Source organism: Muntiacus reevesi, chromosome 6 (assembly GCF_963930625.1).
Source record: "Muntiacus reevesi chromosome 6, mMunRee1.1, whole genome shotgun sequence".
Lineage (NCBI taxonomy): Eukaryota > Metazoa > Chordata > Mammalia > Artiodactyla > Cervidae > Muntiacus > Muntiacus reevesi.
Window position 1 is genome coordinate 32610344 of NC_089254.1, and position 21309 is coordinate 32631652.

The 21309-nt window shown below is 35.5% G+C and overlaps 1 pseudogene; it reads left to right on the forward strand.

The window, feature by feature from the left end:
• Positions 1-886: 886 nt before the first annotated feature.
• The window catches only part of LOC136170298 (ubiquitin-ribosomal protein eL40 fusion protein-like), a 33831-nt pseudogene continuing 13408 nt past the window's right edge, over positions 887-21309 (forward strand).

Sequence of the window (21309 nt, forward strand, 5' to 3'; positions counted from 1 at the left end):
ATCCTTAAAGAGATTAACAGCTAATTTTTTAGCAGAAACCAAGGAGGCCAGACAAATGCACAAAACAATATTTACAAATTTATGTTAAGGGGCACCCAATGAGAATTCCGTGGACAGAGGAGCCTGGTGGGCTGCTGTCCATGGGGTCGCACAGAGTTGGACACAACAGATGCGACTTAGCAGCAGCAGCAAAGAGTAAAGGTATGAAAAAATTATCCTCCAGACTTGAAGAAAAAATTAAGTCATTCTCAGGTAAACAAAAGGTGAATGACTTTCATAATTTATATAAATATAAATTATATATTTATAACTGTTGAAGAAAATTATTCAGGAATAAGTAAAAGGACACTAGATAGCAAGTTGATGGCAAATGAAGAAATAAAGAGCAGCAGTAAAAGTAACTACATAAGTAAATTCTAAAGCCAATATTACTGCATTTAATTCTTTTTCACAATATCATTTAAAGGACAAATACACAAAACAATATTTACAAATTTGTGTTAAAGGATGTTAAAGGACACACAATTCACAAAGGTATAATGATTTTGACAATGTGAACATGGAGGAAAGGAGTTACACAGGAGCAAAGTTTGTGTATACTCTGAAGCTAAAGTAGTGCTGATTCAAAATAGATTGTTTTAAGTTTAAGGAGTCAAATATAGTCTCCAAGATAACAACTAGAAAATAGCTAAATATACATTTAAAATGAGAAAGTAATTGAAATGGTATACTATAAAAAGTGTATACTATAATAAAAAAGAAACATCAATGCACTGCATTAATGGAAGGAGAAAAAAGAAAAACAATGAAACAATTATCTCAGAGTTCTCCAGAAAAACAATCAGTAGGCTATAATATTGTGAAGAATTTATAAGAAGTGGTTCACATGGTTTTGAAGAGTCTCATGACCTGCTATCCAAAGGGTGGAAAACCAGGAAAGGTAAAGAGACAACAGTCTGAGTGTGAAGACCTGAGAACTGGGGAACGAGGGGGAATCAACGATGTAAGTCCAAGTCCGAGTTCAAATGACCAAAATCAGAAGGGCCACTGTCTGAGTGCAGGAGGAGCTGGGCATCTCAGCTCAGAGTGTAAAGCCATCCTTCCTCCTCCTCTTCGTTCCATTCAGGGCCTCCACAGATGGAACAATGCTCTCCCGCCTTGATGAGGGCCTTATTTCTTCCTTAGTCCACTGGTTCAAATGCCAATCTCTCTCAGAGACACTCTGACAAAGACACCTAGAAATAATGTTTATCAAATACCTGGGAACTGCTTAGACAAGTCCATTTGACCAAAAATTTAGGCATCACAATAATTATTCTAGAAAAATCATCTGAAAATATCTGGCCTGCCTTTATGATAAAAACGCTAAACAAACTAGACCTAGAAGAGAACTTCCTCAGTCTCAGGGCATTTAAGGAAAGTTTGTATCTAATATTGCTCAATGTTGAAAACCTGAGCCTCACTTAAATCAGGAAAAATATAAGGGTACCCACTTTGACCGCTTCTATTCATTGTTGTACTGGTAGTTCTAGTCAGCCAGAGAATTAGGCAAGAAAAAGAAATACAATTCATCAAAGTAGAGAGAGTAAAACTATTTGCAGATGATATAATCTGTTATACTTAAAAATCAAGGAGTCCATAAAAAATACCATTATAGCTAATAAGCAAACTCAGCAAAGTACAACACATATGATCAGCACACAAATATCAGTTGTATTTCTGTACACCATCAATGAACAATCCAAAAAAGGAATATAATAAAACAACCTTATTTACAATAACATCTAAAAGAATGAAGTACCTAGGAGTAAATAAAAACTACAAAACACTGTCAAAAGAAATTGAAGACCTTAATGAATCAGACAATAGTGTTCATGGAAAGGAAGAGTTAAGACTGTTAAGATGGCAATAGTACCCAAAGATATCCAAGGATTCCATTATATAAATCTCCATTAAAATTAAAGTTCGGTTGTTGTTGTTGTTGTTTTTTTTTTTTTTTTCCCCCCCCGCAGAGATGGAAAAGCTGATGCTTAAATTCACAGAGGATTGCACAAGGCTTCTTAAACAAAACTATATTGCAAAAAGGAGGACTCACACTTCCAGATTTCAAAATTTACTACAAAGTTAAGCAATGATCAGAAGAATGTGTTCCTAGCATAGAATAGACATATAGACCAATAGCACTGAGAGTCCAGAAATGAATCCATACATCTCTGCCCAAGGAAACAATGGTGCCAAAACTATTCAATAAGGAAAGGATAGTCTAACAAATGGTGATGGGGCAACTGAATATTCACATATAAAAGAATGAAATTGGATTCCTATCTCACACCATATAACAAAATTAACTCAAAACAGATCACAGAGCTACATTTAACAGGTAAAACTACAAAATGCTTAGAGCATAAGGGAAAATCTTCATGACTTTGGGTTTGTTCACAGATTCTTAGATATGACACCAATTGTTCAAGTTCAATGACTTTTTTAGGGGATGATGAAAATACCTTTGATGTACATATAAATTATGATTGCATAATATTGTGAATGTATTAAATGCCACTAAATTGTACAAATAAAATGGCTAATTTAATCTTAAATTAATTTGACTTTAATACAAAAAATTCAGTCCAATCTGCATTATGGGAATAAGGAAAGAAATGCTTTATTTAGTAGATGGATCTTAAGCTGCACCCTGAAAAATGAGAAGTGTATAAGGAGAAAGAGAGAGGGAGGAAGTACAAGTGGGAAAAAGAGTAGCATAAAAGATTCTTGGTTAAGAAATCACCATGAGAAAATGCACAGAGGTTGTAATCACCATATAATATTAGAAGACAGCAAAGGAGTTTTGAGGAAAAATCAACTATTGTGAAATGGCTAACAGGATAACAGGGTCTTTGTCACCATGCAAAATGTCTGGATTTAACCTTTAACGTTTGGACATTGTTGTTCAGTCACTAAGTTATGTCCAACTCTCTGTGACCCCATGGAAGCAATCTTCAAACTTCCCTGTCTTTCACTGTGCCCCAGAGTTTGCTCAAACTCATATCCTTTGAGTCAGTAATGTCATCCAACCATCTCATACTCTGTTGCCCTCTTCTCCTGCCTTCAATCTTTCTCAGCATCAAGGTCTTTTCCAATGAGTTGGCTCTTTGTATCAGGTGACCAAAGTATTGGAGCTTCCACTTCAGCATCAGTCCTTCCAATGAATATACAGGAATGATTTCTCTTAGGATGAACTGGTTTGATCTTGCTGTCCGAGGGACTCTCATGAGTCTTCTCCAGCACCATAGCTCAAAAACATCAATTCTCTGGTGCTTAGTCTGCTTTATGGTCCAACTCTCACATCCGTACATGACTTATGGAAAAACCATAGCTTTGACTATTTGAACTTTAGTCAACAAAGTGATGTCTCTGCTTTTAAATACACTGTCTAGATTTGTCATAGCCTTCCTTCCAAGGATTAAGTGTCTTTTAATTTCATGGCTGCAGTCCAAGTCCACAGTGATTTTGGAGCCCAAGAAAATAAAATCTGTCACTGTTTCCACTTTATCCCCATCTGTTTGCCATGAAGTGATGGGACCAGATGCCATGATCTTAGGTTTTTGAATGTTGAGTTTTAAGCCAGCGTTTTCACTCTCCTCTTTCACCCTCATCAAGAGGCTCTGTAGTTCCTCTTCACTTTCTGCTATTAGAGTGGTATCATTTGCGTATCCGAGGTCATTGATATTTCTCCTGGCAATCTTAATTTCAGCTTGTGATTCATCCAATCAAGAATTTCACAGCTGTACCCTGTGTAGAAGTTAAATATGCAGAGTGACAATATACAGCCTTGACATACTCCTTTTCCAATTTTGAACCAGTCTGTAGTTCCATGTAAGGTTCTAACTGTTGCTTCTTGTCCTGCATACAGGTTTCTTAGAAGGCAGGTAAGGTAGTCTGGTATTCCCATCTCTTTTAGAATTTTCCTGTTTGTTGTGAGCCACAAAGACGCTCTAGTGTAATAAATGAAGCAGAAGTAGATGTTGGGTGTGTATGTGTGTTTGTAACTTTCTTGCTTTTTCTATGATCCAGCAGATGTTGGAAATCTGATCTCTGGTTTCTCTGCCTTTTCTAAATCCAACTTGTACATCTGGAAGTTCTCAGTTCATGTACTGTTGAAGTCTAGACTGAAAGATTTTGAGCATTACCTTGTTAGCATGTGAAATCAGTGCAATTGTGTAGTAGTTTGAACATTCTTTGGCAAGGCTTTTCTTTGGGATTGGAATGAAACACACCTTTTCCAGTCCCGCGGCCACTGCTGAGGTTTCCAAATCTGTTGGCATACTGAGTGCAGCACTTTCACAGCATCACCTTTTAGGTTTTGAAATAGCTCAACTGGAATTCCATCACCTGCACTAACTTTTTTCACAGTAATGCTTCCTAAGGCCCACTTGACTGTACATTCCAGGATGTCTGGCTCTGGATGAGTGACACACCATCATCATTATCTGGGTCATTAAGGCATTTTTTGTATGGTTTTTCTGTGTATTCTTGCCACCTATTCTTAATCTTTTCTGCTTCTGTTAGGTCTTTCCTTTATTGTGCCCATCTTTGCATAAAATGTTCCCTTGGTATCTCCAATTTTCTTAACGAGATCTCACAGTATGTATGTGTACTCATAGTATTTCAGACTCACATACATACTAAGAGTCAGTCATGACTCTTTGCATGACTCTTTGCAACCTCACAGACTAGCCCACCAGGCTCCTCTGTTCATGAGATTTCCCAGGCAAGAATACTGAAGTGGATTGCTGTTTCTGACTCAAGGGGATCTTCCCAACCCAAGAATAGAAACTGTGTCTTTTGCATCTCCTACATTAGCAGGCAGATTCTTTACCACTAGCACCACTTGAGAAGCTCCAAGAGATCTCTAGTCTTTTCCATTCTATTGGTTTCTTCTATTTCTTTGCATTGTTCACTTAAGAAGGCTTTCTTATCTCTTCTTGCTATTCTCTGGAACTCCGCATTCATCTGAGTGTTATATTTCTATTTCTCCTTTGCCTTTGATTTCTCTTCTTTTCTCAGTTATATGTAAGGCCTCTTCAGACAACCACCTTGCCTTCTTGCATGTCTTTTTCTTGGGAGTTACTAGATCACTGGTATAAGGGGAAAAAGCGTGGCAAAACCTGCCTTTCAATATGGTTACTATAGAAACAGAGTGGCTGACATATTAAAAGGGAACAAAATTGGAGATCATGAGGCTAACATCACTAATTTACATGAGAGATACAATAATGAAGGCCTAAACGATACCAGGAATCTTGGAGATTTTCTTGATATTCAGTCTTTGGGGGCATTTGCTGAATGTTACATTTTTAAGAGACTTGGCTGGCAGGATGATGAGTTTGAAGCTAGAGGCAGAGAGAGACTATTATGGTGTTCTGAGATTGGTACGTGAATTACTATGATGGAATTAAAGAGAAAAGGCCATATTTAATAGATCTTTCAAAGAAAGAAATAACAGTATTTTGGTAGCTGCAAGTGTGAATGAGGTGAATGTCAATGACTCCTTGGGAATTCTCTGGCTGTTCAGTGGTTAGGAATCTGCAGTTTCACGGCCAAGGGCCTGGGGTTCAATTCCCAGTCAGAGAACTAAGATCCCACATGCCATTGGGCCAAAAAATAACAAAGCAAAAAACTAAAATAAAGTGAATAAATGAATGAGTAAATGTCAATGAAAAGTGAAAGTGTTTTTGCTCATTTATGTCAGACTATTTGTCAAATGTCAATGACTTCTTCAAGATTGCTTGTTTGCAAAAGAGGGAAAATGATGATGAATACAGTGCAGAAGTGGAGTTTTAATTGTTTAAGACAGAGGCCATTACCTCTATTTCAATTTTAAAATAAAATGTGAATTGCAAAAAGAGAGTAGTATGTTTATATCCTAACTGAGTGAATGTGAGCAAGTAACTTATCCTCTGGGCTTCTATTTCCTACCTACAAAATAGTTTCAAAATTGAAATTCTTGTCTTTCAGAGATGCTGGGTGAGGGATGAAGGGTCATGATAGTAAGATGCATATACTGAATATGATATTAAGTGCAAGCCATAACTAGTATTACAGCTTGTATGAGTATTACTGGTTATGCTGGAATGACCAGTGTTTAGGATTCAGAGATAAGGATAATGCTACAAAACTTTTGTAACAGGAAGAACTCTCACAAATTTGCCCTTGGCTCCTTTAATTCTTTTTACTCTGGGATACTTTTTCAGTTACCTTATCTTTTAGAATCTAAGACCTCTTGCAGCTCCTATTATGGTCTTAATGAATCTTTGTTCAGAATAGTTACAGAATTTATACTGATGATAAAGTTTTCACATGTCCTAATTTTATAGCCTTACTCTAAATCTCCTGAGTTGGACAAGATGGTGAAATCTGATATGATACTCAGGAACTCTTGTTCATATTTAGACTGTTAATAGTCTGTAAATGCAACGTCCTCATTCACATTTAAAGCTTCATCGGTAGTAAAAATAGAATTTTCCATGTTCATTGAAGGTACTGTGAATTATTATGTGAGAATACTCCACATAACTTGGCAAATCATATTCTGAAATGACAGTATTAATGTTCTCTTGCCTACATTTAATTTTAATCCATTAAAGTTAAAAGTCATAAAAATCAGTGATCATTATAGCAGTTTAATATAAAGGCCAAAATGTACATGTTTTACATAGCCTTGCCTTCCAGAGATCCTTAACAAAAACTTAATTACCATAATAAAACTTATTTCTTTCTCCTGGAGAAAAAGATATGAAATAGAAAAGGTAAGTGGTATACTTAAGGTCAACTGCAAAGTATTACATTAGAATTAAATATTTGACTCTGGAGTATTAAGCTCCCTGGATATTGCTAGATGACCTTAAAGAAAAATGCAAAAACTACTTGAAGATTTAATTTTAAAATTCAAAAGAGAATATTACTAACATGCTACTGCTTTCAAATTTCACTGGTCATATATACTAGATAGAAAATACGCTAAAGAATAAAAGGTTTCATCTTAATCTTTCCAGTCTTGTATGAAAGATAAAGCATAATCTTTCAAGCTTAAGGCTGTACGTTTAAAGATAACATTTAATATTTTGAGTGATAAAATGGAATTGTAAACATATCTTCTGCCAGAGTGTTTCTCTGGTAATTGAGATAAAGAACTGCCACAAATGTTGTGTCCTTCAGAAGGAAGTTTGATTCCAATATTGGGAGCAATTTTACTTTCCCCAATAAGTCAGAAAAATATAAAATGTGTGGTGAATTCATCACTAGGAAACTGGTTTAAATCAAGGTTCATAATAAAATCAAACATATTTGACTTATTACAGTTCATTTTACAGTTAAATTTCTTATTTATAATCCATAACCAGAAAGCAAAATTATATAAATAGATTTCAGACCAATACTTTTTGATGCTATGTTTGATTATTTCCTCCTGAAGTTAACAGATGACAGCGCTGTCAATTTAAAATCAGATTTAGTGGATATATAGTGGCCACCTCATTAATTCCACATATAATTTATCTTTGCTTTACATAAATCAGAGTGTAGGAACTAATGAGATTTTATTTGTAGCTAACTGCTTCATGATTATATTTATAGGCTGTTTAAGTTTGTTGATACCATTAATAATCAATACTAATTCTGAGCATTCATTTTAATTTTTCTATAAGAATGCAAATATAAACACATATGTATATACACATATGTACATAGTATATGCACCCATATACATGCAATACACACACACACACACACACACACACACACACATCAAACCTTGAGCAATATCTAGAAATATGAAAGGGATTCAAGATGACTGTGTAGAAACGCCAGCTACACTGTAAGATTTTAAAATGACTATGATTTGCATGTTAAGGGCTCTGGCAGAAAAGGTAGACTTTTCAAAGTAATTTTCACAGAGATGAAAATGGTAAGAAATAATCATTTGGAAATGCTAGAAATAAAAAATTACAGCAACAGAAAAAAGAGTGAGGTCATGGACAGTCTAATAAATAGAACTGAAATCCCAAAAGAGAGAAAATGGCAAAATAAATATTTAAAGAAATACTATAATGACAACTTTAACAAAATTAATAACAAGAATCTCACAGATCCAAGAAACTCCAGTAACTCCAAAAACAACAAAACAAATAATCCCAGTATATCTAGGCATAACTTACATACACTGATCACAACCCAAAGATAAAATCTTTAAGACAGTCACAGAAACAAAATGTACTACATACAGGCAAATAAAGAGAAAGATTATAGAAGATTTTTTCACTTATGAATGATTATAGAAGAAATTTTTTGCCAGATTGGGACTGTAGAAAATATTGATATTACTGAAAATTCTTTTAGACAATTATAAATTGGACAGAAACCTGGACCTGTAGAAAGAAACAAAGAGTGCTAGAAGTGAAATAAGTGGAGGTAACTACAAATTTCCTTTTTTTCTTAATTTTCAATACATGTAAAGATAACTGACTTTGTAAAGTAAAATAGCCATGCTTCAGTGTATATTTAAAGCACAAGTATCATTAACATGTGCAACAAGAATAGCATAAAAGTTGTAAGGGAAAAATTGAGAGTATATTGAAAATTGTCTGAACTATAATGAAGTAGTGTTATAATATTATTTGAAGGTACACTTTGATTAATAAAGAAGTATATACAAAGGAAACTCTGAAAAACTTCTATAAAGAATAGTAAGTAAAAAGATTACAATAGATAAAGTGAAATGCTAAAATTGTTTCATTAAAAAGATGGCAGATGGATTTCCCTTTCAGTTCAATGGTTAAGACTCTGCATTTCCAACGCAGGGTACAAGTGGTTGATCCCTGGCCAAGGAGCTAAGATCCCAAATGTCACCTGACACAACTAAAAAAAAAAAAGATAGCAGAAAAAGAAGTGGAAAAAATCCAATAATGACCTGATATAACAAATAGAAAGTAGCTACCAAGAAGGTAAATTTTAATTCAATGGCATCTATAATTTTAACAAATATAATAGACTTAAAAAGAACTGTTACAATATAAAAATCAGACAGCAATCATGAGAGGAAAAAGGTAACACTAACCACATTTGTCTACCCGGACAAACACACATACACTCACATATACATCCCACAACACACATTTCAAAATGGAGACATTAAAAGAATGGAAAATTATATATTAAACTAACAGTAATCAAGAGAAAGTGCTTCCCTGATGGCTCAGTGGTAAAGAATCTGCCTGCTAAGCAGGAGATGTGGGTTCAATCTCTGAGTGAGGAAGATCCCCTGGAGAAAGAAATAGCAACTCATTCCAGTATTCTTTGCCTGGGAAATCCCACGGAGAGGAGCCTCGTAGGCTGTAGTCCATTGGATCACAAAGAATTGGGCGCGATTTAGCAACTAAACAGCAATCAAGAGAAAGTGGGAATAGTTAGATTAATATCTGATTAAATAAACTTCAGCACATAAATATTACCCAGATAAAGAAGAATAGTAGATAATGATAAAGATATCAATTAGCACCAAATCCATAACACACCTACATGTGTATAACATCAGAACATTAGAAAGACCAAATAGAAGACCTGAAAATTACTATCAGCCATCTTGACCATATTAACATTTACAGAGCCCAACAGGAGTACAGTATGTATTACTTAGGGCCATTCACTAAGATAGACCATATTTTGCTCTGTGTAACAAATCACACATCAAAAAAAAAAAAAGAATTAATCAATTTAAGTTCTAGGAATATTACTGGATTTCAATGCAAAATTACAAAAAGAGGATAGCTAAAAATCACCTGCAATATTTGAAACAACAACACAAGAGAAGACTCTACACATGGACATCACCAGATGGTCAACACCAAAATCAGACTGATTATATTCTTTGCAGCCAAAGATGGAGAAGATCTATACAGTCGGCAAAAACAAGACCAGGAGCTGACTGTGGCTAGATCATGAACTCCTTATTGCCAAATTCAGACTTAAAGTGAAGATGGTAGGGATAACCACGAGACCATTCAGGTATGACCTAAATCAAATCCCTTATGACTATACAGTGGAAGTGAGAAATAGATTTAAGGGACTAGATCTGATAGACAGAGTGCCTGATGAACTATGGACAGAGGTTCATGACATTGTACAGGAGACAGGGATCAAGATCATCCCCATGGAAAAGAAATACAAAAGGGCAAACTGGTTGTCTGAGGAGGCCTTACAAATAGCTGTGAAAAGAAGAGAAGCAAAAAGCAAAGGAGAAAAGGAAATATATTCCCATTTGAATGCAGAATTCCAAAGAATAGCCAGGAGAGATAAGAAAGCCTTCCTCAGTGATCAATACAAAGAAATAGAGGAAAGCAACAGAATGGAAAAGACTAGAAATCTCTTCAAGAAAATTAGATATACCAAGGGAACATTTCATGCAAAAATGGTCTCAATAAAGGACAGAAATGGTACGGACCTAACAGAAGTTGAAAATATTAAGAAGAGGTGGCAAGAATACACAGAAGAACTGTACAAAAAAGATCTTCATGACCCAGATAATCACAATGGTGTGAGCACTCACCGAGAAGCAGACATCCTGGAATGTGAAGTCAAGTGGGCATTAGAAAGCATCACTACAAACAAAGCTAGTGGAGGTGATGGAATTCCAGTAGAGCTATTTCAAATCCTGGAAGATGATGCTGTGAAAGTGCTGCATGCAATATGCCAGCACATTTGGAAAACTCAGCTGTGGCCACAGGACTGGAAAAGGTCAGTTTTCATTCCAATCCCAAAGAAAGGCAATCCCAAAGAATGCTCAAACTACCACACACTTGCACTCATCTCCCATGCTAGTAAAGTAATGCTAAAAATTCTGCAAGCTAGGCTCCAGCAGTATGTGAACCGTGACCTTCTAGATGTTCAAGCTGGTTCTAGAAAGGGCAGAGGAACCAGAGAACAAATTGCCAATATCCACTGGATCATCGAAAAAGCAAGAGAGTTCCAGAAAAACATCTGTTTCTGCTTTATTGACTATGGGAAAACCTTCAACTGTGTGGATCACAAGAAGTTGTGGAAAATTCTGAAGGAGATGGGAATACCAGACCACCCAACCTGCCTCTTGAGAAACCTGTATGCAGGTCAGGAAGCAACAGTTAGAAATGGACATGGAAGAACAGACTGGTTCCAAATAGGAAAAGAAGTACATCAAGGCTGTATATTGTCACCCCGCTTATTTAATTTATTTAACTTATATGCAGAGTACATCATGAGAAACACTGAGCTGGAAGAAGCAAACTGGAATTAAGATTGCCGGGAGAAATATCAATAACCTCAGATATGCAGATGATACCACCCTTATGGCAGAGAGTGAAGAGGAACTAAAAAGCCTCTTGATGAAAGTGAAAGAGGAGAGTGAAAAAATTGGCTTAAAGCTCAACATTCAGAAAACTAAGATCATGGCATCTGGTCCCATCACCTCATGGGAAATAGATGCGGAGACAGTGGAAACTGTGACAGACTTTATTTTTGGGGGCTCCAAAATCACTGCAGATGGTGACTGTAGCCATGAAATTAAAAGACGCTTACTGCTTGGAAGGAAAGTTATGATCAACCTAGATAGCATATTAAAAAGCAGAGACATTACTTTGCCAACAAAGGTCCATCTGGTCAAGGCTATGGTTTTTCCAGTGGTCATGTATGGATGTGAGAGTTGGACTGTGAAGAAAGCTGAGTGCTGAAAAATTGATGCTTTTGAAATGTGGTGCTGGAGAAGACTTTTGAGAGTCCCTTGGACTGCAAGGAGATCCAACCAGTCCATCCTGAAGGAGATAAGCCCTGGGTGTTCATTGGAAGGACTGATGCTGAAGCTGAAACTCCAATACTTTGGCCACCTCATGTGACTCATTGGAAAAGACCCTGATGCTGGGAGGGATTGGGAGCAGGAGGGGAAGGGGATGACAGAGGATGAGATGGCTGGATGGCATCACTGACTCAATGGACATGAGTTTGAGTAAACTCCGGGAGTTGGTGATGGACAGGGAGGCCTGGCTTGCTGAGATTCATGGGGTCGCAAAGAGTCGGACACGACTGAGCGACTGAACTGAACTCCTCTGCATTTTCTAAATCCAGCTGAGCATCTGGAATTTCATTGTTCACCTAATGTTGAAGCCTGGCTTGGAGAATTTTGAGCATTACTTTGCTAGCATGTGAGATGAGTGCAATTGTGCAGTAGTTTGTACATTCTTTGGCATTGCCTTTCTTTAGGATTGGAATGAAAACTGACCTTTTTGAGTCTTGTGGCCACTGCTGAGTTTTCCAAATTTGCTGGCATATTGAGTGCAACACTTTCACAGCATCATCTTTTAGGATTTGAAATAGCTCAACTGGAATTCCATCACCTCCACTAGCTTTGTTCATAGTGATGCTTCCTAAGGCCACTTGACCTCGCATTCCAGCATGTCTAACTCTAGGTGAGTGATCACACCATCGTGATTATCTGGCTCATGAAGATCTTTCTTGTATACTTCCTGTGGGTATTCTTGCCACCTCTTAATATTTTCAGCTTCTGTTAGGTCCATACAGTTTCCTTCCTACACTGAGCCCATTTTGCATGAAATGTTCCCTTGATATCTCTAATTTTCTTGAAGAGATCTCATGTCTTTCCCATTCTATTATTTTCGTCTATATCTTTTCATTGATCACTTAGGAAGGCTTTCTTATCTCTCCTTGCTATTCTGTGGAACTTCTCATTCAAATGGGTATATCTTTCCCTTTCTCCTTTGCCTTTAGCTTTTCTTCTTTTCTTAGCTATTTGTTAGTCTTCCTCAAATAACATTTTGCCTTTTTGCATTTCTTTTTCAAAGGGATGTTCTTGATCACTGCCTCCTGTACAATGTCATGAACCTCCATCCATAGTTCTTCAGGGACTCTATCAGATCTAATTCCTTGAATCTGTTTGTCATTTCCATTGTATAATCATAGGGAATTTGATTTAGGTCATACCTGAATGGTCTAGTGTTTTTCACTACTTTCTTCAATTTAAGTCTGAATTTGACAATAGGGAGTCATGATCTGAGCCACAGATAACTCCCAGTCTTGTTTTTGCTGACTGAATAGAGCATCTCCATCTTTGGCTACAAAGAATATAATCAATCTGATTTCGGTATTCACCATCTGGTGATGTCCATGTGTAGAGTATTTTCTTATGATGTTGGAAGAGATTGTTTACTATGACCAGTGTGTTCTCTTGGCAAAACTCTGTTAATTTTTGCGCTGCTTCATTCCATGCTCCACGGCCAAATTTGCCTGTTACTCCAGGTATCTCTTTACTTGCTATTTTTACATTCCAGTTCCCTACAATGAAAAAGACATCTTTTTTGGGTGTTGGTTCTAGAAATATTACTTTTTTTCCCCCTAAAATGTTGGGCAGCAATTACGTGGTCTCGAGTTTTCTTTGTGGGAAAGTTTTAACTACAGATTCAGTTCTTTAGAAAATATAGGGCAGTTTAGCCTCTTCATTTCGTCTTAGTTATCTATAGAAGTTTTATCAAGGGATTTGGTAAATTTATCTGTTTATTGTTATGGGCTTGTACCATTCCCCTTTCATCAGGTTGTGTTGATGTTCTCTCTTTCCTGATATCTGTAATTTGTGCCAAAGAATGTTCAGACTACCACACAACTGCACTCATTTCACACGTTAGTGAAGTAATGCTCAGAATTCTCCAAGCCAGGCTTCAACCGTACATGAACCGTGAATTCCAGATGTTTAAACTGGATTTAGAAAAGGCATTGGAACTAGAGATCAAATTGCCAACATACACTGAATCATGGAAGAAGCAAGAGAATTCCAGAAAAACATGTACTTCTGCTTCATTGAGTACACCAAAGTCTTTGACTGCATACATCACAAGAAACTGTGGAACATTCTTAAAGAGATGGGAATACCAGACCACCTCTCCTGCCTCCTAAGAAATCTGTATGCAGATCAGGAAGTAGCAATTAGAACTGGACAAGGAACAATAGACTGGTTCCAATCAGGAAAGGAGTACGTCAAGGCTGTATACTGTCACCCCGCTTATTTAATATATGCAGAGTACATCATGCGAAATGCTGGGCTGGAGGAAGTACAAGCTGGAATCAAGATTGCCAGGAGAAAAATCAATCATCTCCGATATGCAGATAACACCACTCTTATGGCAGAAAGCAAGGAACTAAAGAGCCTTTTGATGAAAATGAAAGGGAAGGGTGAAAAAGTTGGCTTAAAACTGAACATTCAGAAAACTAAGATCATGGCATACAGTCCCATTACTTCATGGCAAATAGATGGGGAGACAATGGAAACAGAGACTTTATTTTGGGGGTCCCAAAATCACTGCAGATGTTGACTGCAGTCATGAAATTAAAAGACGCTTGTTCCGATAAGAAAAGCTATGACCAACCTAGACAGCATATTAAAAAGCAGAGACATTCCTTTGTCAACACAGGTCCCTCTAGTCCAAGCTACAGTTTTTCCAGTAGTCATGTATGGATGTGAGAGTTAGGCTATAAAGAAAGCTGAGTGCTGAAAAATTGATGCTTTTGAACTGTAGTGTTGGAGAAGACTCTTGAGAGTCCCTTGGACTGCAAAGAGATCCAACCAGTCAATCCAGAAGGAAATCAGTCCTGAATATTCATTGAAAGGACTGATGCTGAAGCTGAAACTCCAATACTTTGGCCATCTGATGTGACGAACTGACTCATTTGAAAAGACCCTGATTCTGGGAAAGATTGAAGGTGGGAGGAGAAGGGGATGACAGAGGATGAGATGGTTGGATGGCATCATCGACTTGATAGACATGAGTTTGAGCAAGTTCTAAGAATTGGTGACGGACAGGGAAACCTGGAGTACTACAGTCCATGGGGTTGCCAAGAGTAGGAAATGACTGAGCAACTGAACTGAACTGAATAATTATACACAAACTCTTCAGAATATAAAAGAGAACACTCCTGATTTCACCATATGTAGCTGCATTATCCAGATAACAAATGATATTAATGCACGTTCAGTTGTGTCCAACTCCTTGAAACACCAAGAACTATAGACTTACATGCTCCTCTGTCCATGGGATTTTCTAGGCAAGAATACTGAAATAGGTTACCATTCTCTTCTTCAGGGGATCTTCCCAGCCCAGGGATCAAACCTCTTGTGTCTCCTGCACTGGCAGGCAGATTCTTCACCACTAGCACCACCTGGGAAGCCCCCAAAGTAGACAAATACCTGATAGAAAAATAATTCTACAGACTAAAATTCTGCAATAATATGTTAGCTAATTGCATGCAGCATTAAAGAAAGACTATATCATGATTGAGTGGGTCTTTCCAGTGTTAAGTACAGTCCTTGCCTCTACTTCATCTACCTGTTAACACTGAAATATCTCCCTCAATTACCACTGAATTCCTTATAAAGCTTTCCCTGTAACCAAGTGGTAACTGAGAAAAATCTCAGGATTGGTTTAGAAATGGTTCAATCTAGTACAAGTCAAAAAACTGACTACTGCCCTGCTACAGACTTATTGAAAGAGGGCTATAATAGTGAATGATGATAGAAAAGTACCCAGGCTAAGGAGTTTGAGAAGTACTCTTGCATGTATATTTCCTGGGAAGGAATATTGGCCTGAAGTAAGGATAAATCGATTGTCATGGCTAGTTGATCAAGGGCCTGAAAGAGTGAAATTAGGAAAATTAGAGACCAAGAAGTACAGAAAATAAATGTATAAATGGACTCATGTGAGTGTACTGAGTGTGAAACTTTTTCTCATGTTAATATTCACAAGAGACTGTAGGGGAGACAGAAGAATCCAGGTGGGACAGGATTACTTGAGCAATAAATGTCAAAGAAATCCTTCCTAGGGAAGAATTAGGCTTCCTGATTTCAGACTACACTACAAATCTACAGTCTTCAAAATAGTATGATACTGGCAGAAGAACAGAAATATAGATCAATGGAACTGGACAGAAAACCTAGAAATAAACCCATGCATCTATGGTCAATCTATGACAAATGAGGCAAAACTATACACTGGAGAAAAGACAGTCTCTTCAATAAACAGTTCTGGGAAAACTGGACAGCTAAATATTAACAAATGGAATTAGAACATTCTTTAACACCATGCTCAAAAATAAACTCAAAGTGAATTAAAGACCTATATGTAATATCGGATACTATAAAACTCTTACAGGGAAACCAAGGCAGAATTATCTGTGATATAAATTACAGCAGTAGTCACAAAGAATCAGACAGGACTGAACAACTGGACTGATCTTGTTTAAGCCATCTACAAAAGTAGTGAAAATAATAACAAAAGTAAATTAATGAAACCTAGTTAGAATAAATAAGTAGGACCATAAACAAAAATGAAAAGATAACCCACAGAATGCAAGAAAATATTTACCAACAATGTAAACAACAAGGGATTAATCTCCAAAATATACAAACAGCTCATGCGGCTTAATATCAATAAAACAAACAACCCAATCAGAAAATGGCCAGAAGTTCAAATAGAAATTTTTCCAAGGAAATCATACCAATGGCCAAGAGGCACATGAAAAGATGCTCAACATTCCTAATTACTAGGGAAATGCAAATCAGAACCACAATGAGGTATCACTCACACTAGTCAGAATGGCCAGCCTCAAAAAGTCTATAAAACCATATATTCTGGAGAGGTGTAGAGAAAAGGGAACTCTCCCACACTGTTGGTAGGAATGTAAATTGGTACAGCCACTATGGAGAACACTATGGAGGTCCTTAAAAAACTAAAAACAGAGTCACCATATGATTCAGCAATACCATTCTTGGGCATTTATCTAGAGAAAAACATGGTTTCAAAAGATATATGCACCCCAATGTTCATTGCAGCTCCAACTACAATAGTCAAGACACGGAAGTAACTTAAATGTCTATCAACAGAGAAACAGATAAAGAAGATGGGGCACATTATACAATGCACGATTATTACTCAGCCATTGAAAAAGTGAAATAATGCCATTTTCAGCAATATGGATGGACCAAAAGATTATCATACTAGGTGAAGTAATTCAGACAAATATCACTTCTTTATTTTTGTTTATTCTCTTGGTTATTTTCCTGCATTATTTTTAATTTTATTCTTTGATTTACCTCTATTTTAGTCTTATCTTCCAAGATGTTTTTTCTTTCTCTTAAATTTCTTAAAGAAATTTCCTAAATTTGATCAAGTTTTTTACATTAATTTTTACTTTTAAAAATCTACATCTATGATTAGTATTTGAGCTTCTTAGAGTGTTTCCATATTCCCACATGCTTTGAGGCATTTAATTCATTCTATTTTATGTTATAGTTTTTTGAAGGGGTGTTATTTAGTTTAGTAGGGGTGATTTAATTGCTAATATGTTTTAAATTTCAGTGTTTGTTTGTTTTTTCTTATAATAGTTTATATAACTAAACATTGCTCTTGTACCTTCATTTGAAGTTATGACTATATACATTCCACTTCAGTTGCTATTTATTGTTGCTACCTCAAAAAATTAAATGTTAATGAGGTTTGTTGCTAATTTATATTATTGCTCACTTTTATAAATTATACTCTCTTTTCTGTTGTTGTTTAGTTTCTAAGTTGTGTCTGACCCTTTTGCAACCCCATGGATTCCTGCCAGGCTCCTCTGTCCACGGGATTTCCCAGGCAAGAATACTGGAGTGAGTTGCCATTTTTTTCTCCAGGGGATCTTCCTGACCCAGAGATCCAACCCATGTCCCCTGCACTGAAGTTGGATTCTTTACCACTGAGCCACCAGGGAAGCCCTTTCTCTTGATTACTACTGATTTAATATACAATTTTCCATTCTTTTAATGTTTATAGAGTGCTCTATCCTAACAATTACTTCTTGCTCCATCAAATATTATTACTGAATGTTAATCAACATGTTCCTGTACAACTTTTATATATAATTGATACATCCACTGTGCTTTGAAACTATGTCATAAATAATGCTTATGAATTTTTAAAATGGAATTTTACTTCTTTAGAGAAAAAAATTATATATAATATTTTGGTTTTAAAAACACCAATAAATTAAAAGTTTTTCTATGTTGGCTAAGAAAAATAAGCTCTAGTTTTACACTAGATTTAATATTGCCTAAAAATAATTGATGTGAAATACATAAATTCTCAAAAGATTGAGAGTATTCCAACAAGAGACAAAATTCTAGTAGTGCTTTAATTAAATATAACTATCATCTGCTCTTTTTCACAAATTTCTGGGAAGCATTTAGCACAAAAACATGTTGAAAAGTTCAGTTTCCATTTTTATTTTTTAAGTTCTCTCTATAGTCTTACATATTATGCATTAAAGAAGCATATTTTTAGCAGCTAGTCTACCTTTAAAGAGCTGAGCCAAGTTTTTACATTTGAAATTCATCCTTAAGTCAGGTAAACAAAATACATTCTTTTCTTTGAGTTTTATTGTGAAAACAGTATATCTTTACTGCCAGAAAGCAATAAATATCTATAGCTATCTATAATCTGACTACTCAGAGTAGATAAGATTCTATATATTTCCTTGAATCTCTCAATTTATCATTTAGTGAAAGTTAAAAAAGAAAAAAAACTTTATATCCTAATTTTTAAAATTTATCCTAAAAAAAAAAATTTATCCTAGCCTTTCTCAAACAGATGCTGAAGCAAATAAACTCATCAGTCTTTTTTTTCCCCAACTTATCAGCCACGGAATTGTTAAGATACCTATGTGTAGTATAATACTTTTTACAAGCAAGAAGTAGAATTTTGTTATTCAGTGACATTCTTCAAATCTCAATTAATATCTGTTCCTTACCAAACAAGGAAGGGAAGACCTGCAGCCAGTGGGTGAATGGCCAAAGCTTACATAACAACTGCCTGTGAATTAAAATTCATTTTACAGAAAACTATTTTCAATGAGTTTATGATGAGTCCCATTTTATCTCTGAGGTCCGAGACTTTTACTTTGAAGCAACCTGTTGGGTTTCTTGACAGATTTCTATATCTTGTAAGATATAAAGTTTATATGTTGTTGGTTAAGGGAAAAGGCTGTTAAGAAATAAGACAGTATTTCTACCAGTGAATTTGAAGAATATTAAATGACTTTGCTATTATAAAATTTATTTTTCCTACATATTAGGTACTTTGTCTCATTTGACATAATTAAATTTAAGGACATTACAGCCTCAATAATGCAAACGTCAATGAAAACTAACCAAAATGACATTCTAAATTAGATTTGTTAATTAAATGCTTGTCAATATTTGTTGTATTTGTAACCTTTTATATTTAAAACCAGTTTAAGATTTCATGTCAAGTACTTTCTTTTTCCTGCAATAATTTACATTTCTACATGTTTCATATATACAAATTTTCATTTATATATTTCTCTATGTTCTGTGTGTGTGCTAAGTCACTTCAGTCCCAACCGAGGGATCAAACCCGCATCGCTTATGTCTCCTGCTTTGACAAACAGGTTCTTTACCACTAGCGCCACCTGGGAAGACGATTTCTCTATGCATGCCTATGTTTAAAGAATCTCAAAAAACAGAGATGTCTATTGCCCAGTGTCATATCTCTGTTAGGAATAGACACTATGGAGCAAAGTGCAACATGTATCTGAAATCTTGTTATTGGTTCCATAAACAATGAAGCATTTCCCGTGTATATATAAGCATTTTCAGGGAAAATATTTAAAACAGAAACATCCTATGATTATATTGCCTTTAAGACACTTAACTTTGCTTCACACATTTTCTTATCTCTCTCTTTTACAATTCCAGTATAAGTCTTTTTATTACCTTATATCAGAAAATTTTCAATGAAAAGTAAAAATATTCATTATTTCCTTTTTTCTTATACTTATGAAAGGGTGTAGAAATTTCATCTGTGAATTCATGATTAAAGGCCTGCCTTCAAAGGACCCGGCTGCCCAAATTCACAGTGGGTGCTATGAAAACAAGTGGGACTAAAATTAAATTTAAAGGGTTCTTGGATGTTAGTGGCATGATTTATCTGACTGAAGCATATTCAAATCCTCACTGAAGGAAGATAAATCAAACTAGACCATAAAATATTACAATTGACAAAAAATCAAATGATTGAGAGGACAACTGAATAGTGCAAAATCAAAGAAAAATATGTTAGCAAGAACGAAGCCCAGCAGGAATAAAAAGGAGAATGAGATCCATACAACCCTCACAGATTGGAGTCTTCAGAGGCAGGATAAAAATAAGCACTTAAATAAAACATAAAAAAGAAAACATTAATAAGTAACAATACTAAAAAGAGGACCACATATTTGAAAGAAAGCCAAATATATTAAGAAGGTGAATTATTAAAGTTAAATCTCCATACCCAGTAGACTGGACATATAAATCTGGAATTGACAGATGGCTCTAATACTTTTATAATTCCATAATTTTATACAAGTCACTTCCTGCCTTAAGCCAAGAAATATCTCCACAGATACAAATACTTTGAATAATATTTTTGTCTATTGTAGCTATTATTTTAATATTTCAGAGTAATCATTTATTCTTAAAATATATTATTTATAAAGTAATTACTACACTTGTCCATTGTTTGCAGCTGTATGACAAGTATACCTTGACAATCCCTTGCCAAGAATGAGAGGGCAGGAAAAATAAGCTAGGGAAAATATACACTGCAAAATGCTAACTTCACCAATGAACTAAGGTATATTAAATATTTTTAAGGTAAAAATTAAGAAAAACTGTGAAAAACAGACTGTTACTTTAACTGTTTTTCAACTTGATGGCATTTGCAGTAACAAGTAAATGCAGTGTTAACTACCATGCATGGTGGATCATGAGTACCAAACAGACAAAGCTCAGATTTAGTAAAAAGTGGGTAATAACATTGGAGACATTCAAGATAAATATGGATGTCTCTTTTGTTTCAGAACTATTCTCCCATAAAACAAATAAAAAGCAATGTTTGAAAACTGGCTAAAATATTTAAGCAATAGATACTTGATTAGTTGAAAAATTTTCCTTACATACCTTTCAAGACAGAAAAGACTTGAATAGAAGGGAATCACAGAGAGGTGATCCCAAAATTTAGCAGAGCTTCTTCCCTTGAGGTATTTGCCAGTTTCAAAAAGACTGATGGTGGATTGAGAATAGAAATCTCATGAAGAAATATATAACAAATTATGAACTTCAGTTACCCAAGGAAGATAGTCCCTGGAAAAATCCCTCAGTTGGAACATCTGACAGTTCTCACCATAAGAGTA